The sequence below is a fragment of the Anser cygnoides genome, chromosome 17 (genome assembly GCF_040182565.1).
Source record: "Anser cygnoides isolate HZ-2024a breed goose chromosome 17, Taihu_goose_T2T_genome, whole genome shotgun sequence".
Classification (NCBI taxonomy): Eukaryota; Metazoa; Chordata; class Aves; order Anseriformes; family Anatidae; genus Anser; species Anser cygnoides.
The window spans coordinates 4831984-4857252 of record NC_089889.1 but is presented as its reverse complement, the minus strand read 5'-3'; the positions used below and the strand labels follow the sequence as shown (position 1 = coordinate 4857252).

General features: G+C 39.5%; 1 long non-coding RNA gene across 7 annotated transcripts in view; it reads left to right on the top strand.

The window, feature by feature from the left end:
* The window catches only part of LOC106031186 (uncharacterized), a 324491-nt gene that overhangs the window by 67366 nt on the left and 231856 nt on the right, over positions 1 to 25269 (top strand). For 6 of the 7 annotated variants that reach the window (XR_007166980.2, XR_007166976.2, XR_010825589.1 and 3 more), the window contains exon 1: positions 5792 to 5914. The exons of the other annotated variant lie outside the window; for it this stretch is intronic. This is a non-coding gene — a long non-coding RNA (uncharacterized lncRNA). Of the gene's footprint in view, positions 1 to 5791; positions 5915 to 25269 lie in introns of those variants that run through there. 7 annotated transcript variants of the gene reach the window in all.

Below are 25269 nucleotides of genomic sequence, written 5' to 3'. Positions count from 1 at the left end.
TGGGAGAAAAAAAAAAGTAAACTTCATAGACAAAGGATTATTCCTATGTCCTTTGGCTAACAGTCTTAAATTTGCTCTTTGGCAGAGAAATAAAAAGGTGTTGCTTTAATGTTAGTTAATACTTAGTTTTCACGAGAGAAAACTTAATGTCCTCTAAATATTTTTGGATTATTTCTATGGTTCTAAGAATTTTTGTCATTTAAAGTAATAAATTTGGACAGAACAACAAAAACAACAACAAAAAAGTAGTAATAGATTGGTAAAACTTTGTTTTGAGAAGAGAGGTTGTTTAAGGATTGAGATGATAGGACTACAGAGCTCTGAATGTAAATGCTTGATCCTGTTGAAGACTTTCTGAATGTCCTTGGACCAATAAGCTAATAAATTTAAAATGTTTTTTTTAAATTGTGATTTTCTTGTTTAAGTACTTTTATTAATAGAGAAAACTTACTTCCTCTTTGTGCAGCACCTACCACAGTAAGAGTTGTTTAAATTTTAGTGGATGAAAATCAGAGCCTATATGCGCTGCTATAATAATACAAACTATGTTATATTTTGCCAACTTTTGCTTAACCCTCATTCAGTTTAAATTGGAGAATCTACTGAAGCCTTTCTGTGTATATATAAATATATATACATTATATGTATTATATATATGTGTATATATATATATTTCATGGTGCCTTTCATACATGCCATCAAAATGCCATCCTTTCATACATGGTGCAACCAACCGTTTTCAGAAAGAATTTTAAAAGGTGCTTACTGACCTTTTTGTGGGGAATTACCTTTCTAGAAACAAAACATGTCTAGCCAAGGATTATCTGTGTGATAATGGTTAAATCCGAATTTCCATTCGGCAGGTTTTGAAATCTCTTGCAGAGGTGTATGTACATCTGAACTTGTAAGGACAGAGTTCAAATAAAGGGTTCAGATTTAGAATACAGATGAGAAGAAATATATTTAGCTTTTTTATTTAAAACAAAGCAGTGTCTTCAGAACTTTTCTTAGAAAATCAATCTCATCCTTCAAGACTTCCACTGATAGAATAGATATTAAGGAGGGGGATTGATATTTCAAAAATGAATTGAACTTAAACACATTATTGTGGTTTAACCCGGCTGGCAGCTAAACACCACACAGCCGTTCGCTCACCCTCCCCCCTCCCTCTCTGGGATGGGGGGAGAGAAACGGGAAAGTGAAGCCTGTGAGTTGAGATAAAGACAGTTTATTAAGACAGGAAAATAATAATAACAATAATAATAATAATAGTGATAATGATAATAGTATTAACAATAATAATGTGTAAGAAACAAGTGATGCACAATGCAATTGCTCACCACCCGCTGACCGAAGCCCAGCCTATTCCCGAGCAGCCGGCCCCCCCACCCCGGCCAGCCACCCCTATATATTGTTTAGCATGACGTCAGATGGTATGGAATACCCCTTTGGCCAGTTTGGGTCAGCTGTCCTGGGTCTGTCCCCTCCCAGCTCCTGCTGCACCCCCAGCCTGCTCGCTGGCAGGACAGAGCAAGAAGCCGAAAAGTCCTTGGCCTGGTGTAAACACTGCTCTGCAACAATTAAAACATCAGCATGTTATCAGCGCTCTTCTTACTCAAGCAAAATAAGCTTTCTACATAGTAGTCTTATCCATGTAGCATAAATTAGTGAGCAGGTTCCTTAACTACCAAAGTGCTTTATTTTTATCACTTCTTTTGTATCCACAAAGAGAGTCATAATTAACCTACAAGTTCTTTAAAGCCATAAGCACCAATTCTTTTAATTGGCTAAATGTTAGAAACTTACATTATGTAAATGCAAGGAGGGTTTACTGAAAATTGTTCTGGTGATAATCCATCTGTCTTGGATAAAGGCCAATGTACAAGTAATTGTGCCACTTGTAAAAAAAAAAAAAAAATTAAAAAAATTAAAAAAGGTAGAAAGATTTTCTTTTCTTCTTCCACATGACTCAGAATGATCTCTGTATACTTTTATATTCCTAGCAACAGTCACAATAGCTTTTCTGAATAGGATGCCAGATAGTCTTTAGCATGAACAGCTTACATTCACATCGCTATAGCATACTTGCTAGTGTGTTTATCACTGCTTGGAAATTGCACTATAAAAATGAGTATGTTTTATTCTTTTAAAACATGCATAGTATCAACTCTTAGTAGCAACTAACAATTTTCAAGCAGAGGAAGCTTTACCCAGTTACTTTAAAACAGCAGCATGGCAGAAATATGTATTTTCCACCACCATTTAAATGTTAAAATAGCCACAATAGAAAAATGAATTCCTTACTGCTGCCCTGCAGCAAGAGAATAAACCATTGAATTTTTTTAGCTACTCTGCTTCCTGCTTATACCTAATGTGTTTTAAAATGGCATGATAATATCTTAAATTGGATGGGTAAATGCACACTTTCATTTCACTGGAAACATATTTGCTATACACTCTCTTGGTCCTTTATAAACATTTCTATAATACACTTTAAAGTATTAGGAAGCTACAATGATCATTTCATTTATCCTGCTTCTGAAGACAAATAAATGTTGCTGTGTGTGGAGCCTGGCTTTTGCACGGCATTTGTATTGAATTTTATGTGAGCTGTATCCTCAGAGATGCTGTAAAATGCTTGACAGTTGTACTGAACCTTCCTGGCCAGGCAGCACAGGGATTCCCAACACTCTTTCAGAGTTTGCTCAAGCCTCCAAATTTGCAAACCTGATTTGTGTAAAAATATCTTGAGTTTTATGAACAACCTCTTACAGTTCCAGGTAGAAAGCAGCACACGAAGTAAGTTTAATCGTGTAAGGGCTGAAGAATCAAGTGTTTCCATGTACGAAAGAAGCACTTTAACCCAAAGCACGGTTAGCCTTGGGAGCTGGAGGAGCAGTGCAGTGGTTTGCACAGTCACATCATATATGTGTTTCCATTCCAGGTGGCAGTGAGTGATTGAGAAGGAGTAAAATCACACATTGGAGTGTCCCAATTTGCTATTAGAAACACTGAAAGTGCAGAAGATTGTTTTCTAAATTGTTTCTGAGATGTTATTACCTTTCTCCTTTTCGAGTGAATCTTGCAGCAGCCAAATGCTCTGTGCTGTTAAAATGCTTCAGATGCTGCCTGAAGTTTATTGTTCCCTAGAAGCAATTTATTTCATTATAATGTACTCATGAAAGAACATTAGCGTTTAATTATCAGGAGAACTCTTCTTAGCAAGGCTCAGACTGAAGTATGAAGTCCTTGACTGTTAGTTGCTGCTTATCTACGAACTGATGGTTGACAGAACAAATGTCATACAGGTTGGTTCAATGATCTCATGCAAATAACATTGGTTGTGAATTTTATCATTCCATTAAAAAATCTTTTTGAGAATAAATGATGCCAATTCAACATACTCTGACTGATGGAGTGAAAACTTATGTGGAAGTAGCTTCACACCACTGCAAGGGAAAGTGTAATATGGTAATATCTCTGTGCAGTGAGGTGATAGCAACAGTATGTGAAGGGAGGGACAGAAGTAATCACAGATCTGTATTTGCCCTCTGCAATGGGAGGGAAATTTCTTCCTCTTCATCCTAGTTCACAGCATCAGCTGCTAGTGCTGATTTCTGAGGTATAAGCAACAGATTCAGAGTAATAGATGTAATGATAGAAAACAGAAAAGATAGAAGACAGAAAAACCAGGGTTCCCAGCAAGGTTCTTTTCTACTAAATCATGGTAGACCTGATTTAGTGGAAAAGAACCTTGCTGGGAACCCTGGTTTTTCTGTTGCAATGCGATAGTTTATTTTCACTTCAGTTAAGGAATTATTTACCCTTAGTCATTCAAAGGCAGCATCACCATTTTCACAGAGTCCATACGTTGTGGCTCGCTCCAAGTTTTGACCTGAATACCAAGGATTCTTCTACAACTCAGGGCTATAAATCACACAAAGTGTAACACTTGTATTTGGTTATACAGCACTTTGGATGCAAAGGGCAAAAGATAACAGAATGACTCAGCACTGAGGGAAAGAAAATATCAGGCTTACTCAAAGAGGTGAGACAGCAAATCGTGTGGGGAGAAGCACTAGGCAAGGAAAATTTTAGAATGTGAATAAACATGAGGGAGAGTTAGAAAATGGAGAGAAAGAAGCAGAGAAATCATTGCACTTACAAATACCAGCAGAAAGCTGAGTTGCAAGCAGACTGAGCAAAAGTGATGGCAACAAATGCAGCAGGAACTATAAAATGAGAGAAAGGTAGCGGGTTTTCATGATCATTAAAATGAATGAGAATTGTAACAATATGGGCATGAGTAACAGTATAGGTGCTGGATGTTTAATTACATAGAGAATGCTGGTGGAGATAGCGTGGTAGACAGGGAGATGGTCATCCTCTCAGTGCTGCAAGTGACCTTGTGCATAACTTAGGGCAAGATGATCCCCAGTAAACTCTTCACAGTCAAGGATGTCTTTATGTGTTTGCATATGCATCTGCTGCCTGTGCAGGGGACTCCTGAGCCACGCTCGGATCTCCTGTTGTAATATGGTAACAAATGCTGCGCAGCTGGAGCCAGCTCAAGAAGGGGATCGTCAGGGCAGGTCCCTGTGGTGCACAAGGTGGTGGCACAGCTTGGGCTGGCTGCACACCACGGCCATGTGGGTGACTGCACACCCCACGGCAGCTGGACTGCCTCCATAACCCCACAACATCCTCTGGAGTCTTTCTGGACTTGTGTCCGTAAATCAATATAAACAGTTTCTTCAATAATTAGAGGGCCATGAAAATAAAACAGTGATAAATGTCATTAGAAGCAAATACTGAGAACGTGAGATGATTTTTATTCATTGTTCCCATATATAGCACCTGAATATGCATGGAAACCTCGGGATAAACTGGAATCAATACTACAGTGCATAATCTCCTTAAACTTGAAACAGCAAAACACTCTGTTTTCCTGTCTCTATGATTTCTGCATTTCAGTTTTAATCTTGTCCTATGTTATCCCTCTTCGCTCATCTGCTAATAAAATACCGTGCCCCATATGCAGCAGTTTGATGGAAGAGACAAATCTTCATTGCGTTGAAGATGCGCCTGGGTTTCATAATCTCTGAAGTAAAAACAAAACACCTCATTTCTTTTTCCTCCCCCACAAAATTTAATTCAGTGAAAAAAACTGATGTTAACAGCATCAAAGCTGAAGTTTATTCTTTGGAACCTTAGAACTTCGCCTTTAATCAGAGATTTGGCTAAATACGAGGCACAGCTCTAAACAAAATGAACCTCAAGTGTCAGTTTGTCATTTGCAATCCCAGCTGATTAATCATTTCATTGTTGTTTTAAATGAATGTTAATTGCCACGCGCATATCTACATGCCCAATGTATTAAAACGTTAAGTGGGAATTTTTCGTCTATGCTGTCGGAACCCCCCCCCCCCCCCCGAGGGCAGGACCCTGTCACTTAGCAACTCCGAGCTCTCACGGGGGGGGGGGGGGGGGGGGGGGGCACAGCCAGCAGTGTGCCAGTGGTGTGCCCTGCGTGCCAGCCAGCCCATATGCAAGCACTGCACTGTGTACAAGCAGTGCACTCCACAAGCGAGTGTACCCCACATGCAAACACTGCACCGTACGTGTGAGCGAGCCTCGTGCACAAGTACGCCCCATGTCAGTGCCCCCCCATGCACAGGTGTGCCCCACGTGTGAGCAGCGCAACTGAAAGCACCTGCACAGGGCTGGCTCAGCTGGGGCATGGCAGGCAGTGCAGACTTGTCTGTGTGGAGCTAGTGAAGGGCTCGTTATTGGTACCACAAGCCCTGGGGAGGGAGGCTGGAAGGTGCTAGAACGTTTGTTTCCTCATCAGTCGCAGCAGCAGGAGGGTTCTTGGTCTTGCTCGTTCTGGGTTCTTGCTGTTGTGCCCTGAAAGGTAAGAGAAGGCTCAAACAACAAAAATTTGTGGAGATCCCTCAAAACTTGCATTGTTGATAGAAATCATTCTTCTCTTTCCTTTCATCTCCATTTGTTCTCGCATTGGCTTCCTCGATGGGGCTCTTTGTGCCATGCTGAGTTAATAGGAATGCCCTGCCTTGCACAGCTCACCCTGGCACACTGTACGGTGCTTTTGGATGATTTCATAAGGCTTGTTCTTCTTCAAATGTATGTATAGACTTGCACACATACAGTGCTGGTTGTTCTTCGTGGAAGAAGTAACAGTATTTTCCCATGGCACCTCAGCTGAACAGCAGATTTTGTGAAGAAAGCTGTTGTGTTTCAGGCTGGTTTTGTTTCTTTGAGAGTGAGTGGGGAAAGGAAGCTTAGCACATAAGTGTCTTTGCAACCGTAACTATAGTGTTTGTTATACCATGAATGCTATAATATGTATTGATTTTGTTTGCTTTCCCCTGTGAAGTGTTTAATGCTGCTGCTTGAAAGATGATTTTTTTAAAAGTATGGTGTTATACTGAGTTGGCTCTGACATCAAAAAATCAAGAGAAAATGAGCAAGAGAGAGAGCAAGGATATCAAAATGATTAATTGCTGCATTAACATTCAGGCGCTGAACGTATTTTACTTTACGGATTGCTTGTTTCTCAGGGTATGATTATGACTTCTGGATTGTATTAAAAAATTGTGTATCTTAGGCATTGATGCTTAATTTCAGAGGGGTTACGTTCCTGTGGAAAGGAGGGAAGGAGGGGGAGGAAGAATGAGGGAAAAAGTTCTACAGTTAAATGCCAGAGTATATAGCCAAAGATGTACTTGATCATCCAGCACTGGTGAAACTGAACTAGTATTCCCCCCCAGACATGTAGCTCAAGGTCTGTTTGTTAAAAGGCAGGTTGGTTTTTATATGTTCTCTTCTTATAGAGCTGACCATGCATGATTGTAATTAGTGATGGCCTAATTAAATCAGAAGCAGACAGAAGAAACAACATTTATCTGTAAGCATATGTGATGCTAACAGCCATTAAAAAAAAAAAAAGTTGCAATTATCCTAGGTGGACAGGACTAATTTTCTCTAATTAAGTTTTGGGGAGATATATTTGGATGTATGCTTTGGGCCATCTATGTTTTGTGTCACTTATGTATTGCTAGAAACAAAAGTACTAGAGTTATTCCCAGTTATCCTGACCACATACTTTTTGATTCCAAATTCATTTAAGCACAGCCTGCCTGGGGACAGACTTTGTAAATATAATGTGCTATCAAAACAGATCATGTGTTCTTTAACATGTCGGTGGTATCAGTCTCTGTTTTTGTTGTTGTTCCTGTGGCAAAAAAAGCTGTAACTTCATATCATATTATGTAGCTTAACATTCATATTTTAGAAACATCAAAGTAATACTAAAGAGTGTGTAATATACTGTAGCAAGTTGATTTAGATAAAAACAGTTTTACTGCATACATGACTTGCAGCCCTAAAGACTCCCTCTGGCAATTCTCAGAAGGAGCAGTGAGAAATACAATTTAATTCCCTTTGTTTGTCCCATCCCCCACCTCCCGAAAAATCCATAGATTTCCTGTCATTCTTATTTTGATTAATGAATGCAGCAATTCTGTGGGAATCCTACCATCCCAAACCAGAAGTCCTTGTGGGCAGAGCAGCCACTTGCTGTACCTTGTGGCCCTATCATGGGGTCACTGTGCACCATACAGTAGCTTTAGGGTCAGTTCTTGGGAAGTGGAGCAGTCTGGGGACCTACACGGTCAGTTTGGGTTGTTCACTCATGCTCCTTTTTATCCCAAGCCTCTGGAGCCTGGCAGCATTTCCAATACAAAATGCATGGTCCTGAGTCTTGAGCAATGACCGCTCACTCCTGTGAGTCGGTAACATTTTGAACTTGCTTTGCACCTTTAGAAGGCTCCTGTTTACTTAAATCAGTGACTGAAATCCACCCTGTTGCAAAATGCCAACACAAAACATTTAATCTGCGTGGGTCTGATCTTCTGCAGGTGCAAAAGAAGTTCTGACAAGAGTTAGAAGATGTACAAATACCCTTTGAAGGCAAATTAAGTAACTGAGGCATAGGTGCACGCAAAATATTTTGAAAGAGATTTCCCCAGTCACATCTCCCTCTTGGTGTCCAGATGCTCTAGCTTGCTGCTGGGGATAGTTTGGACTTTGGGTGAAAAACTTGCATTCATATTAGTCCTTGTCACTTTTGAAAACTAAAAACAAAACTAAAATGGTGGCTAATGAGGATATTTGATGATTTGTGGTGACTTTGATATCATAATTGGCTTTTAATACATGGTTTCAAAGCAGTCTGATGAGATTCACCCTCATAACTTCTGTATCTATTCTCTTCCTATCTTGAATCCCTATTAAAAAGAAACCTCTCAATTTCTTTGAACTAAAATTCCTTTTATCATTTGAAGATTTTTTAAAAGGGTAATAGGAGAAGGAAATTACCAGGAACACACCTGATTAATTCAAAAATTAATTGAGGCTAATTTTTATGACATTAGATCATGATGACTTTCATCAGTAAATAAAACTATTATCGAAAGGAACAAGCATTTTGTCCTAACTTTGAGTATACCTGTTCAGTTTCCCTTAGTTAAGTAATCAAGCAGTTCCTCGCTTCCTGATGATCACCCAGGGTTTAATTCATTGTGGGCAGGTCTATTCTACCACAGCTCAAATATCCAAAATAGTAGATGTCTGATGCATAAAGCCATGTGCTAGATCTCTGTGTGAGGGTGAATATTTTAATTGTTTGCATCGCAGCTGCAGCTTTTGCCCTAGATGTATATTCTGGAAAATATTCAGTCAAATATTGCTCCTGATGGCTTAGAAGTGTAGTTATATTGTACAGCTATTATGGAAACTAAGGCAGACTCCCCTGTGGGGAATTACTGATGAACTGGCTTGGGATGATATGTAATTCTTATTTGTTGCAAAATCAATAGTATTAGCCATCTGCCACCATTTCCATTCACATGATGGTAGTTCCTAGAAGTTCCTCTTTTATTTGGGTCTGCACAAAATGCAGGAAAAAAAAAGCCTCATTCTAAGTGGGTTGTGGTCTTACAGGCAAAGCGTGGAAAGGGAAAGATGAAATTATTCATCTATAATTGCATGAATCCTTGGCTGAACAGTTACCTGAACCCACCTGGGCTTTGACTATGAACATGTGCCTATGAGAGGAGAGGATTTTCTGGCTTCTATGAACGTAGGCTAGGACCCAAGCAGGTGAAGGGTATGGCATGAATTTTTGGTGGGAAATGCTAAGCAAAGATGCTATGTCTGGAAGCTCTTATTATTTTAACTGTCTTGGAGATTGCTGTATCTTGGGTTCCAGTTCTTCCAAGCACTGTGGTGTAGTAATGTTAATTACTGAAGAAGTTACAACACTGCCGGGTAGGTGGTTAATTTAAGCCTTCTCTCCCATAGGAGGAAGAGTTCAAGATATTGCCAGGTATGCAGAAAAGCTTCATCCAAATAACCTCCTTTGCCAATCAACCTGTGAACTCTGATATCGGAGTAAAGGGCTTTTCTGAGTGGTTCTGTTCCCTATAACACGTGGAAACACTATTAGGAGGAAGTTTCTGCAGCCCTCCCCACAGCCTGTGTCTGATAGCAGTCCCTGCCCTGCCATTGTTATCGTTATGGCAGATGATAATGGTTCAGAGAGCAACCAGCTGGAGGAGAGGTTATTTTTAGGTACTCTAAATACTTCAGAATCTTATATAACTGGATTTGAGCAATAGTTGATGCCAGACAATCTCACAATTGGTTACAGAGCTCCATCAGTTCTCTCTTTATATTCACAGTACAGTTTGTGCCCCAGAGAGGGCGGTTGGGCAACAAGCATCACACCAAGAATGGCAAAAACTGTAGGAAAAAAGCATTTGGTTGAAGACTCCTGAACAGCGAGCACACACATAAGAAAATCAAAATCTTTGGGTAATTTGCAAGTGGGAGAAACTCAGCTGGTAATATACTCAAGTTGAAGTCCTAAGGCTCAGTATTAGGGTATGATAATGCATTTTTTAACAAGCATCTGCTGAATAAGCTGATACCTTCATGTGTGAAGAAATAGTTCTGTTAGAGCTCCTGGCCTTGGTTATGAAACAGGAGGACTGCTTTTCTACTAGAGAAGTGATTACAAGGAAAGCCACTCACAGACTTGGTGTCTGGTTGTGTTTGGCATGACTTTCATTTGTCCAGTGGCTTAATTATGGCACTTTGCTTAGCTCGGGGTCTTTATAAATATTTTTGTTTCAATAAATAAATAAATTTCATTCTATCCACGTGGGGTATGTTAGACCCAGCATGAGGACTGCTTGTAAATTCTTGCATTGCTTCTCTATTCTCAGTGTTTATACAGGTCCACTGCTATTTGTTCCTCTCCTTCCAGATGTATGGTGCATCATCTACTCAAACATTTTGTGTTCTCCGGAGGAATTGTAGAAATGGCCAGGAGAGATAAAAGTAGAAGGTCAAACAACAAACAGCACTGTGCAATTAATCTGGCTGCTGTTACTAAATCACAAATGGAGGCTATTTTCCAAAAATAGAGATCGATATACAGTTTGGTAAATGTGAAGGAAAAACAAATGCTGTCTTGAGCTTCTTTTCATGCTGAATTGCTTATCGCTCCTTAGCAGCTTGATGTAGTATAGAAGGCAAACAAGCCTTCAGAGGTCCCCCTTTGAGAGACCAGGGCAGGAGCACTGGTTCAGTTCCAGGTTCAGAGGATGTTGACTTTTAAACCTCAAGCAGTACAGAAGGTGTTAGACTGGGGGAACTATATTACTTTAACTCAAATGTCGAGGAAGATTGAGAATGACTGAGCCCAATCTCACATCTGGGTAAATGAGTGTCCAACCCCTACATGCTGTGTTCATGGTCTGGTAAGCCTGATGTGCAGACGAGAGATTTCAGCTTCCTTACCAATATTTTTGCCTCCTGCGGGAAATTGAAGGCTCCAGCGTTACACCAGCTTTGCAGCATCTTTGAAGAGAGAAAACATCTGTAGCTGTAGTATGAAAAAGTGTTGCAAGTTTTCCTAAATGAAATGGCATGAAGGTATTGATGAAACATGTAGCTGCTTTACATACAACTTGAGCAGGGTCTTGTTCTAATCCTTTGCTACCCTGTGAAGCTGCCTTTCTGGATAGATTCATGTCTGTGGCAATCTACTGCTTGTAGGCTTTGTGTGATACACTGATGGAAATGGTTACCCTTGTGAAACTGTAGGACCTCAGAGTAGGTAGGGGACTACTTGAAATTCTCCTGCTGGAAGTATATTTAGCACATTAAAGAAATACATTAATAGAAAAGAAATGGAAGAAAAAGAAAAATGCATATCAAGTCTTACTTTAAAATAAGAGGCATCTGCTGTCATGAAAGAATGCTAGCTTAAAAAAAGAAAAGTCTCTGTTTATCAGGAAAGGTTTTCTTGGTTTTTTTTTTCAGCATCTACCTTTAAACAGTTGAACTAAAATTAATCATTTCATGTCGGATAACCCTTTCTGCATGGAGACCTGTCTGAAGTCATTGATTTCCCTGCTCTCAGCACATTCACCAGCCACAATATGAGTGCTTCATCTTTTAATCTCCAGTATGAAAGGAACAGAGGTCACAGTGGACTTGTATTGTTGAAAGTGATTACTGGCAGACCTGAGATAGTATGCAAGAAGGCCAGCTTGCTCTTTATTTAAGTTTATATATATTTATTTCTCTCTGCTTCCCCCCTCCCACTCAGGACTCGCGTGTTCATGAGTCCAGGGAGAGCTAATTAAAATGACTTGTTCCTTTTAAATAAGTCTGCTAGCAGCTTGGTACAAAGCCAGAGCAGGTATCATTTTAATATATCTGCTTTAAAAATGATGGTATTGTCCTTTCCTTTCTCTAGAGCAAAATTTCTCCTATTTTTGTTCCTCCCTGCATTTAATTACTGTTTATTGGAGACATTGGACTCACTGCCTTGGAGACATGAAAAACAAAGAAGTGAAGGATCTGGTGGGGAGCCTGTTACACCAAGTGCAATGGCTTTTCTACTTCTGGTATTTTACAGTGTTCTCCTTGACAAGAGATTATTCACATCTGAAAGAGCTTTCAATAACAGGCAGAAATGCAGGTATAAAGAAGAAAAATAACTTTTGCAAAATTGCAAAACAGGTCAGTAGCAGAGAATAGGATGCATCTTTTGCCTGCTAGCCCAGGGCTTTGTTTGTTTATTTTATTTTTATTAACTTTCTTAGCTTCTGTTAAATCCAGTCAAAGACACAGCTTGGACTTGATTCATAATCTGCACATCTCATTCTGTGCCGTTCCTCTTGTTGCTGCCAACCATCTTATATTACAACTTCTGCCTCTTATCTTCTGGACACGCATTTGACTCCCACACTGTGCTTGGGTTACCCCACACACCTTTTCATTAGCACCCTGCAGCCACCCTTCTCCTCCTGCTTCCCCTTTAAAAAAGAAAAGAAAACACAGTGAAATGTCCTGTGCTTCAAAAGCTGAAGCCATCTGATAAGAAATGGTGGCTTTTAGCTGGAAGTCGCACTCAATGCCAGTAGCCCTATCTCTGTAATTGCAGTCCCCTTCTGTTTATTACAGGGGTTATCAGAAATTCAAGTAATGAGAAGTTGAGCAGATAGACAACTGCTTGTAAACTATTTCCAGGCCATTAAACCATTCAAATTTGCTGTTTTGAAAGCAAATTCCTTTAATCTTTGGACTTCCACATTTAGTTGGACTTTCAAAGATACCAGAGCAAATGGAGTAAATGAAAGAAATGTGACAAGTATTCTTTTCCTGTGATGCAAAATGTATATTGAGATGCAGGAATTTCTAATTCTGCTTGTAACCATAAAGTTACACTCGTGTTCCAGAGCCAGCAGTGGAATAACAGACAATAAACTGAATCTTTGTCATGAAGATGAACACACAGCTGTTATCATTAGAAGAACGACAGCCATAGTAAGCCAAAATTTGTGCTAGTATATTTGATAGAATATTTACTTTCCAGAGTCTCTATTTCAGTAGCCTTACTGCAACCAAGACAAGCAAAATTACTTGCTGTATGAATACACTTTTAACTTAGTCTTTCAAGCCAACCTATCCCCCTAATAATGAATGGAACGTTACACATTTTCTAATTTTATCCACTGGCTGTGTGGAATGGTCTCAAGTCCTTATATGACTTTTTTGAAGAGTGTAATATATCTAGAAATCTTGAGTGATTGTTTGAATAGCAAACTGAAGGGGGAAATTCTTGTCCTGGAGACGCTGCCTTTTCTGATGCATAATTAAGTCTTATCTCATCAAAAATATTTCTTTGTGGGGAAGCTGAACTGTGAGGTGTCTTTTTCTTGCTTTAAGTGCAGGATAATATTCAAATGCTGGGTTTTAGTTTTTTGAGATGTTACATGTCTGATAATTAATTTTAGAAGTCTGCATTTATCATCCCTGTAAAAGCTCCATGGTAATTCTTATTAAGTATCTAAGTTGCCTTTGAAAATAGGATTTACAGGTGCTCTTCAGAATGCAACCTCAATAAATATAAACAAATCCTTGCTTTACAGAGAAATGACAGAAGTTACGCGCTTAGGGTCAGCTCTACAAAGGCAGTTAGGTACTTCTGTAGACTTCCCACACTAGCAGTTCAAACTTGCAAGAGCTGAAGATTTGGCCACCAGTGGTTTGCTAGCTCTGTGATTAGCATAATATTTTTTGCTTCCTTCGCACTTGTTTCTGATTTTATGCAGTCACAGTGGGGCTACTTGTTCTGGTGGCTGGAAACATAACTAAACATTGTGCTTCACATGCGTGTTTCATGCAAAATCTCTAACAAATGTTTAAATTGGCATTTGTAAAACTTGGCTGGCTGCTGGTAGTAATGAGAGACAAATATCATTCATTATCAGATTTTATTACACATTCCAAAAATACCAAAGTCATGCCTTTTTGCTGATCCAGTGCAGTAAAGAATTGGAATGAATCTGAGCCTAAGAAGCTTATGCCGGTTCTTTACATAATACAATATGTTGCTGTAATTTACCCACAGTTACAGTGCTAACCTGTGGATTTGATATTTCCATTACAATAGAATCATAAACAGCATTGTAACTGTCCATTGTGGTGGCATATACTGCAACAACACCCAATACCACCCCCCCCACCCCCCCCCAATTCAATTACATGGGAAACTGTAGCTAGACCAAGTATTAAAAGTGCGTCCAAACTCAACACATTGCAGCTTCACTAATATGGTTGTGTATACATTATGTAGCAATACCCTATTGTCTTTTAGCTATTTCATCAGTCTTTGTTTTCACTATGCTTTATGACATTATTTTATTATTACTTTTAAACTGTTTATTTTGTAGTGGCTACAATAAATATCTCATTTGATGGATATGAAGAACCAACAGTCCTTGGTTTAAAATGGGATAGTCCTTAATGTTTATGTGTAAGGTGTCGTTCCTAATGGTGATCGTGTGGATTTCACTAAAACTGCTTGGAAGTGGTTGTTAAGAACAAACTTCGATTCTATTCAGAAGAGGTGCAGAAGACCTCATTTCTCACTATTCAGAATAGGGCTTAAATACTGCAATTGTTTTGGAATTAAAAACAAAAGCCAACCTATGTATTATTTTTCTTCTCAGTAATTTGGTTTTGAGGAAGTTATTGGGGTGGGTTTTCTTTTGATTACTCATTACAGGGATGACTTGGTCCTTCCTTGCCCTGCTGGTATCCCTCATCTTTACATCTTTAAAGTCTTTGCTAGTCCTTTTACATAAGCAATGACAATAGTCAGTCATTTCTCTTCCACTGATTGCTCAAGCTAGACGAAGGTTGCTCCCCACTGAAAGAGAGTACTAATGCAAACTCAGCCATCAGTGCTGAGCTTTGTTATTCAAGTTTGTTGTTTTATGCATTTTTCTTCTGCACAATAACACGGGCAGATTTATTTTTCTTGCTGTGTTTGGTGCTGTGAATTAGTTTACACTTGTTTGTTGAGATTCCCTTTGCCAGCATGACAAGACCAACAATGGGCCACTCATCAAAATCGTGATGTCTCCTGACACTCGTTAGTGTTCTAGGAAGACTTGCCCTCTCCCTTTTGTCATATGAATTAAACTGTCAGTTTATTGAGCCAACAGTTCACGACCAGCCTGAAAATCCTGAAGAAAATAAGTTCTGCATGGTTTATAGACAGAATTATGGGTCATCTTGGATGACAGAACACTAAGCATTAGATTACTGGAATTTATTTTATTGCCACCTCTTCCCCCTGACTATTCAGAAGGGGTCTTCTTTTGCTTGACTTCCTTATCCTCCCAGGCTGCCTTCTGTTGCTCTCCCTATATACTGTTGAGCTGTCATTTGTAAGAGACAGCCAACATCTGTGCGGGTGGGATGAGTGGTCTGCCATACAGACCCTTGTCAGCACTTATGTGCCAGCCTGTGAGAGGACTCACAGCAGCTATAGACAGTCCTTTTAACTCTAGAATAATGTCTTCTGGGGCTGTGTGAGCATTAGACCGGTAATGTCGTTTTCAGTAATAAACAGGAAGCAAAGTCCTATTCACTTGCTCCTGAGAGCCCCACCATCTGTCATCGTGTATAGATTTTCAGATTTGCTGGTGTGCTAATTAATCATATTGGGTGCAAGGGTAACTTGCATTAGGCATCTCTGCAGGGAAATAAGGTAGGAGATAAAAGTCACTCCAACATGCCTGCCTGGTTCGCTTTGTTGCAAGGGACAGCTCGCTGGAGACAGCTGCTGTGTCCCCTAGCAAGCAGCGAGCAGGTGGTGAGTGGGAAGGCAAGGATGGGTTGTGTATGGAGTTTCTCCTCTGCCTGCCCTGAAATCATGAATTGGCAGTATTGAAAGGGAAAAAGCTTTATCTGTGCCAGATAAATTGCTGGTTGAGGCAACATCTACCGTAAAACTTGGTGCTGATCTTCCAAAGGCTTTGCTGCAGCTCCACAGATGCACCGTGACTGGGCTTAGAGATGCCTACAGAACTGAATACCACAGGGTCGTTGTAAAGGACATTGCGGTAAATGCAGAGGGAAAAGCTTTCTATTCCCAGTATGTGTTGTATATGGTATGATGAGCACACACTGAAGAATGAAAAGCACATATTGGAGAATATAAAATGTCTCCAGCTGCACATAAACTATATCTGAAGTAATCTGTGAAACTGGCCTATTTTAATGAATCTCAAGTATATCGACAGACAATATATTGGCAAAATGTGATTGCAGCAGTTCTAAAAATCATTTTAATGATGTAAAGCAGCAATATTTTTCACCAGTAATAAAACTATATTGGCTTCCTATAATTCATTTAATGGCAATTATACTAAAACACTTGAAGAAACTATGTGTAAGAGCTTCACAGAAGTGGGAACAGTTGCCAGATATTTGCTTACACAAGCTACACCTTCACAATGTAATCAAAGAAGTTGTTTTGCTATTAGTTCTTCTTGAATTTATAGTCTCCAAGCCGCTGGCAAGATGTGGATGAATAATGCCAGCGTCAAGGCAGTGTGAAGGCTGGGAAGGAACCTAAAATTCCTTATATTTCAAATTATTCTCCAAAGCATTCAAAATTGGATTCAATTGAATGAATTCTTGGAAAGAGAAAGTAATAGCTTGTCTCCATTTGTAACTGAGCCAGGCATAAAATACAAGCTTTACTGTTGCTTCCTACACTGCTCAGGAATTCAAAAATATATCTGAATGATGAGCAGCTGAAGAGGTTTTGCCAGTACTGAAACTGCGTTATCTCTGCCTTGAATCATTTTTAATGTTTGACTCTGCAGAGATTCAGCCATGGAATGAAAGGACTGGATTCCTCAGTCTCCTAAATTGAACTGGCTGTTGAATTGGCTCTTTGCCTGTAAATGGAAAATCTTTGGCCAGAAATGTCTCTGTAAGCTTCGCATTTCTGTTGGTTGTGGTGTTTGTCATTTTGGGTTGGTGGTTGTTGCTGTGTTTTTTAACTCCCCCTCTCCCAAGTCTCACCAAATCTGGACTGCCCAGAGCTCAGCAGAAAGGATGCACAAGGAAGATGGTGGGAGTTGAGGAAACAGCATAAAAAGTTCAGGTTGAGAGGCTCAATTGCATATAATTATCTGTTGGTATCTAGCTATGTCACTCAAATCTGTTTGCCCAGAGCTTCAGTACAGGCCAGGAAATTCAGGAATGAGGCAGGAACAGAGCTCAGCTCTGAAACTTGAGCTTTATCTGTCTTTTGTCTCAAGTAGTGGAAAACTGAGTTAAAAACTTTTTAACTTTTGCAAGCCTCTTCTCTCTCCTCATTTAGAAAAGTAAAAAGTGGTTTTCACTTAGCATGATGAGTCACTCCACTGTAATATCAAAGTCTGGGCATTATTTGAATTGGAGCAAAATCATTTATGAAAGCCTGCAGAAACTATCTCAAATCAGATGATTAAAAAAAATATATCATTATAATTAGAAAAAAAAACCTTTATATTTTTATACTTTCCCATCCTGTTTAACTGAATAATAGAAATACAGCAGTGAGTAAGGAAAAAAAAAAAAGATATTTAAAAGAATGTTAACACTATTTAAAGGGCAATTTCGTATCAGCTTGGATTAACAAGTCTGCCTTGTTTATACCTACCACATGGAATATATATATATTACACCTACCTCTCTCTATTTAATTGCACTAAATCATAGCAAAGTGTTTTTAACTTTCTAGAAAGCCACAGCTAAAGTATCCAACACCAAACTTTCTCACTTCAGTCATTCCACTTAGCGTTAGCTCCCAATTTAGAGCAGTAGAGAAATGTTCTTAGCAGTTTAAAAAAAAAAAAAAAAAAAGTGGGGGGAGGAGGGGGAGCTTCCTAAAATAAGCCAAGTTAAAATGAATAAGGTGGTAATCTTGTGATTCTTTTTCTCAGGGGGTCTCTAACTCAGTGTCAGGCTACTTTTATGCAGTACGGTGCAGCTCTCTGTAAAGCTGTCAAAGCTGAAAGCAGCCAACCTGAAACAATCAGCCATGCCATATTATTTCAGACTGAGTGCCTTGCTCTGCAGTTTCTGCAGCCTGAGTTAGTACATCTGTATGGCACCATGGAGTGCTGTGTATGGCTCGTTCAGAGCTAGTCCCAAGGACCTCCATACAGCACTGTCTGCACCGTATAGACTTGCAAGCTCATTGCCAAGTGCCTACAGGCAAATGCAACTGCTAACCCAGGAACTGGAGCAGATCTGTAGGTAACGTGTGTGTGTGGTTCTGAAGGTGTTTTCAGAAGAAAATTCCAGGCAAATTCCAAGTTAACTTCTGACTGTATCTTGATTCAGAGCCTTGTGGGGAACAGAGCAGTGAAGAATGATTCGTGCTGAAGTGTGGTGCTCCATCCTCTATTTCCTTGCTTATGACATTTTTGTCATTATAAGTTTGCTTTCAGTAGAGCAATTCAGCTTCTAATTGCTAAATCAGTTGTCCTAGAATTTAATGCATCTCATCCCTTGAGGTCATAATGTAACTTAGTGTCACCAAAATGAAATATTGCATGCACAGACTAAAGAGCAAATGCACCAAGTGATTTATCTGAGAGAAGAAGACACACAAATATCCTGAAGATGAAGAGCATGGTAAATTGTGTGCCAGTCTCTGTTCATTGGCAGAATATGCTAATGCTGGACAGAGAAAACTATTGTATGAAAGAGAGGAAAGAGAAAACAAGCATAGTAAATTACTGAACGTTAAGGGACAGGTAATGGATGAAATGCACCTCTGCAGCATCCCCCTTGCACATGTCAATGTAACGTGGAGCAGTCTGTTCTTTTACTGCATCCCAGTAACAGCAGTTTGTTTCATTTCTGTCTCTTAGCATGTACCATGCAACAATTTCCTATCTCCAGGAAGGAGATTTAAAAATAGGCAGAAATTCTATATTGATTGCAAAGGTGGAATAACTCTAAGAACAATTAGGTGTCAGAATTCTCAAACTTTTCCATTGTAGGAAAATGCATGCTTAGAGAAAATGGCAACAACAACGGTAGTGGCTAGTTGCCCTGTTTTGGGCAGCAACTTTCCTATTTCCACACTTCCAATAGAAAATGTGTGCTCTAATCCATTAATTAGATGGGTTATTCCAGAAATCCCCTCAAATTCTCTCTAGCTTTCCCTGAAGGGTTTTTTTTTGTAGTTAAACCCTTTTAAATCAGAGTGATCCTGCCGTGTTGGACATGTGCTGACCCTTTGTGTGAAAGAGCCTCATGTCTGAAGCTTTATAATACATTTTTTTAAAAAGTAATCTGTAAATGAGTCACTCTGCTTTTTATTTGTAGTCTACAGTGCATTCTACAGAATGTTGCTGAACATTTCAAGCCATGCCTGCAAACCTGGTGCCTCCACTCAGAACTGACAGTGGATGAAAAGTCCAGGTGCCATTATTTTGCGGTTCAGTGCTCTACTTGAACTTAATTTTTATAAACAGATACAGCGATTGCTTTGTGCTGAAGTGTAGCAAAGGGATTACTTCATGGAATATTGATCACAAGTAAATAAAGAGAGACCTATTTATGGATATTTGGGATAAAAGAAAAATATGTTCTACTTTGTTGTGTTCAGGCTTCAACAGAATGAATGATTGATTGACATCCTTCTGAGGATTCCTAATTATATGTTTGGTCATGGTTTAGCTGTGTATTTTACAATAAAGGCTATTGCAGGCCCTTCAATCGTACAGACTGTCAGACTTCAGGAGAAATCCCTGTTTACCAAAATAAAGTAAGTGTTAAGGGCAGGAGCTGGCATCGTGTAAAGCCTGATCTGCGTGGCTTTAAAAATCTGTTATAAAAAACCTGGGAACATGTTACCATGAGGGAAACTCTTGGCAGCACAGATACAACCTGTGCTATTCTGCGATCTGAGAGCATAGGGGACTTGCTGGAGGTGCACATTTGTACTGTCTCTGCTGGCTGTCAAAACAGCCTTAGGGATTTGTTCCTGCCTTCCATTGAGGTACATCATCGCATATGAAAAGGTGGAAAGACGATTAAAGTTTGCAGCTATGGCAGTTATAAGGGACAAAATGTTTAGTTCTGAATTTCTGGCTGTGCTTGATAATATGGAATGTAAAATCCGACTTAGTTTGGAGACTGACTTGAAAATAGATTTTGTTCTAAATGCAGTGGGTTAAGTAAGTTTGGCTACATGGCAAATATTTTGTGATGAGAGTCTGGATTTAAATTACTGAAACTAATTTGCTAGCATAACTTTGTATGGTGTTGGTTGGCAAGAACTATTTTTTGTCAATGGCTCAGGTGTACGTGGACAGAACTACTCGTTCCAAAGAAGGTGAGCTTTGTCAGGGGGGCTGTTCTGGCTGTGAGGATCACTGTACCTCTCAAATATATCCAGTGTCAGGTGCTTCTAGGAATTCCTCACCTGGAGCAAGGACCATAGGAGGCCGTGAGGGAATTTACACTTATCCAGCTGTCTAGTGGTGTCAGTGCAGTCATTTTTCCCCATAAGGTTTTATGGGGTTTGGCAGATCTTTACCCAAAGTGGAAACTACATGGCATGGGAGCCACAAAATAAATGAGTATACAACAGGAGACAAAGTGATGAGAAAACAGCTTTTAATCTTTTCATGCCAAGGTAAATTACCAACTGACCCAAACACTCGTTTGATCTACTTTAGTGTCTTGTAATGCTGTATGAGATGGGTGAGCTGGGTGAATGCAAACTCCTCACTAAATATAGCATAGAGACACAAATGCCACTGCTGGCGGAAAGGCAGAGGACTGGAACTTTAACAGAGGAACACTCTTGAATTTGGATTTTAAAGAGGGCTAGGATCTGTCAGGAGAACTTGTCTTCCTTCTCTTTAGAAATCCTCAGAATTATTACTTGTCTTCCATCTCTTCATAAATCCTCAGAATTAGGTCTCTTGGACGTATAAATGTTGGAATTTTGTTGTTGGGGAAAAAAATTGCATGCGACAGCTCATTTTATAAGCTATAACTTGCAAAAATCAGCAAATACTGCACATATACAGGAAAGAGGAGAGAAACTGGGAGACTTCAGGTACGGTTACATATGGAGCAAGTGGGTACATATGGAGCAAGTGGGGTTGCTCTTGACAACAGCAGGCTATTTTGTTCTTACTTGGCTCTACCCTTACGGCTTTACCTAAGAAGTTCACGCTTCTTGTTTCAAAGCAGTTTCTGATCATGTTACAGATTTCCCACCTTGTCTGTTGTAGCTTCTGTAGCTGGCCTGGATGTCGTTTTTGAAGTATTTCAAGACTGCCCTACTTTCAGGAAATGGTGTGGGAAATCTTTTCCAAGGAGAAGTTAAATGCTGGGTTGTCTGGGTGCAAGTTGTTTTTTTTTTTTTTTTCCCCACCTTGAGGTTTGTAGGCCATTCAGTGGCAGATGTACAATGACCATACATAGAATATTCAGGAATGTCTGTGACTAAGCATGTTATGTCTTAAAGCCAGAGTACTCATACAATCATAAAATGGTTTGAGTTGGAATGGACTTAAAGATCATCTAGTTCCAACCCCCCCCTACAATAGGAAGGGATGCCTTCCAGTAGACCAGGTTGCTCAAAGTCCCAAATAGAAAATAATCAGTATAAAGTGATGAAAGCAATGATACATGAGACTGGCTCAGAGTTCATTAATGATGTGAGCAAACATCTTTTTTTCTTTTTTTCCCCACCCTTTCCTGCCCTAAGGACAAGAACAAAATAATCTTCAGATGCAAGATGTCAATTTTTGTTTCCTTTCCACTGCGTGCTTGCCCACTTCCCATCTGCTCTCTGTCTTTACCCTATACCAAATGCTGTCTTTGTATCTGTACCAGGTTTGAGCAAACCTGGCAGCCTTACCAGGGACCTTTTTCATGGCAGGAACCAGCAGGAGGTAGATATTTGCTGCTTACAAACAACTTGCAAATTGTTCAATCCCCCAGGAATTCAGTGGCAACATATTACTTTACTGCACCTACTTCTTTCCCTGGCAAGAGGGAATAGGGTGGCAGAGTCTGGATGTACAATGAAGGGACAATGTTTTTGTGTTAATGGGGGTGTTGGACTGCTAGAAGTAGCCAGCCACTATAGGGTCTGCCTTCAGACCACACCCTGTTGTAATTAAAGTGCCTGATCTTATGCATCACCGTCAGAACAACATTGAAAAAGCAAATCGGAAACTAGCACGGTTCCCCAAATACCTCTAAATTATGCTGATTTATACCACCAATCCTTCTCTATAAGGATGAGCTTCCTTGTTCAGAGAGGAACTGGTGATTTGATCCACTTTAGAAGTAGATTGCTTAAAATGTAGATAAATGTTTTGCTTTATGGTTTTGTTTTCTTATACTCCAGTGACTTACTACATGAGATTTCAGATGGTTTCCATGGAAAAACATGGCACAAACAATGAAATTTCAATATTAATACTGCCTGCAATAAAAGTGTTTGATTCTTCTCCTTTTCTGAATGTTTTGTTGATGTTGATGGGATTATGTAATCTGCACACTTCAGTGCTGTCATAATTTGTTCCGTTAATCTGTCATGAATCTCAACTCATGAGTGTATGTGCAGATTCTTGAGCCAGCCCTACAGCATCTGTGAAAGTCAATAAGAGATTTGCCTTGTAAATTTTATTCTTGTTGTTCTCAACTTTTTAGCAGTCCCAACCAGATCATACAAATCAAACGTTGCAAGGTTTGAAGAGAGTTTATTGAACAGAGATCAGTTGCACTATCAAGCAATCCCATTTGCTTTGTTATATCCCAAACAATGGTAGTTTTCTCAGTGTTCTTCTTTTAAAGATGTTATCTGCAGCATCAACATCTCAGGTAATTTTTATAAAAGAAAATATTTTTTTCTACTTCACTCTATACACAAAGTACTTCATCTTTTTTAAACTTTCTTTGTTATTATTATTTGTTTTTTTCAATGGAGCTTCGGTTCCATGAAGCCTATTTGTACCAGGAAAGAAAGAAAGTGTTCTGTGTGAGTCCAAAGCTGACTTGCCTTATTCTGGTTCAGGTTTATATGTGACATTTAAAAAGTGAAATACTGTTGGAAATAATAAGTGGATTATTGGTAACAACCATTTTTAAATACGCAAAAATCTCTAAACTTCTCTAGCAACGAAAAGCTTCGTCCTGAGCATGTGCAAACTTTACATCAGTATAATCTTGGTGGATTTCTGTTTTGTACATCAGGAATAAGTCTAATGTTGGATAAAGTCCCCAGCATTACATCCTGGGAAGCAATTTCCCCCTCTGTAAAAAAAAAAAGTGAACAAATCAGACTAACACTTCAGTGTTTTTCTGTGTTCACTTTATTGAAATCACTATACCAGACATAGAAATGTCCTAGGAGAAAATCAAGCTTGATAAAACTATGCTTGTGTATATATAATGCAAGTGTGGCAATAATCAAGTTTAAAGCTAAATATTTTTTTTGTTGTTTATTTTTGTTTATTTGGCTATTACACAGATTCTTTTTTTTTTTTGTGGTTAGTAGTGAATATGTTTTGCTGGAAGGGAAAGTGTTATAGGGTGCCCAACCAGACTGTGGCAATCCACACAAGCAAACTACTTGCCTACAGACCTGAAGATGTAATTTTCTGTTGTGAGTTTCCACTAAAGATAGAAAAAATGTTACCTAAAGTAGATGCCTGACCACTAAAATTATGCGGACTAAAGCAGTATGGATGAAGGTATATATGCCAAAGGAATTTGGCTGCCTTCTTTCTGAAAAGGAAATTAATGGTGTTAAAGATGCACAGTACTTGTGCTCTAACCTGATATGAGAGGAGCTGGTTGAGAAATACTGTTGATGTTGCAGGTTGGATTTTTTTGTTTTTGGTTTTAGGTGTGCTTGATGCATGGCCAGGGAGCAGGACAGTGGTGTCCTCCAGGCTAGTTCATGCCACCTGGATCTTCTAATAGCTGCTCTGTCTAAATGATGTCTGACTACTGTAGCAGCCAACTGGGATGTAGAGATGTCTCAGCTATGAATCCTTGCTGTTAGGTCTATCCATCTCCTTTCATAGGACGGAAGGAATACTTGTGTGTTACTCCAGGGCATTCTTCAGTGAGCTGTTTAAATCAGCTTTTAGCTGCTATTTAAGGCGCATTGCTGATGTGGAGAATGAGGGACTTTTATCTGATGGTATGCTTTCTTGCAAAACTGCAACAGCTCAACATGTGGCACTCTGAAATCAAGTCATAAACTAAGCAGTTAGGCAGACATTTTTGTCTGCTCCCTAGATACAAAGGAGGGTTTTACACAGATGGGAATCAAACCTCTTTCCTACTGCAACTGTCCAGAATGCCAACCGTGCAAGCATTTTCCACATCGTAAACTATTATTGTCCTGGATGCTGGATGCACTGTCACAAATCCCGAAGCTGTAACTCTTTGATACTGTCTGCTCTCCAGCATCTCTCCTACCTTTTTCTCAGGCAAGTCATCTACTCTTCATCAGACAGGTCAAGAGCCATTCTGAAGTTGTCACATGCCACATTCAACCAAGAAGCTGGTATTTTTCTTTTTCTTTCCAGGATAGATTGGGAGAGAGGGAGGGGTCATGGCACATTTTCTTGTTCAGATAAACTTACAATTACTTCATGTGTCTACCTAAAATAAATAAATCAGTTACTCACATTCTTCTCTCATCTCTGAAAGATTAATGTACCTTTGAGCAAGTGATAATCTTAAGGAGCCTCTTGTGAAGAGAGTGAGGATAAGTAAATCCTGTGCCAACATCACCTTTCGTGACCTCATTTTTTTGGCTCTGAATAATAGAACTTCATTTTTATTGCTAGTATAGCTTCAGGGCCACTTTTCCAGAGCCTCTTACACATCTCCTTCCAGTTCAGCGCATGCCTCTCTTAATTACCATCCTATGTAGCAGTAACACTAAGAATAAAAATAGCTTCTGTAAGCCTTGGCATAATATTGCCATGAAAATAAGGGAGGCTGTCTGATGGCAGATCTTTCATTGGGTTAATGATGCACACTGTAAGCCATGTCTATACTGGTCAGTTTGGTTTCACAGTTAGTGGTTAAGTAAATGACAGTAAAACTTTAATGATCACCTTTTACAAGTGACATCAGGAAAGCTCTTTTAGGGAGTATTTATGAATTGTACTACATGTGTTGAAGTAGTCTTCCTGTCCATCTCCTATGGATCTTAGGCGGCCTGTCTAGCCTGTGAGTGCTATCCTTTCCCATGGTATGATCCAAAGGCTACATCAGGAGAATAGGCATCTCATGTGGTTTGCCTCTCTTTTTGTCTGCGTG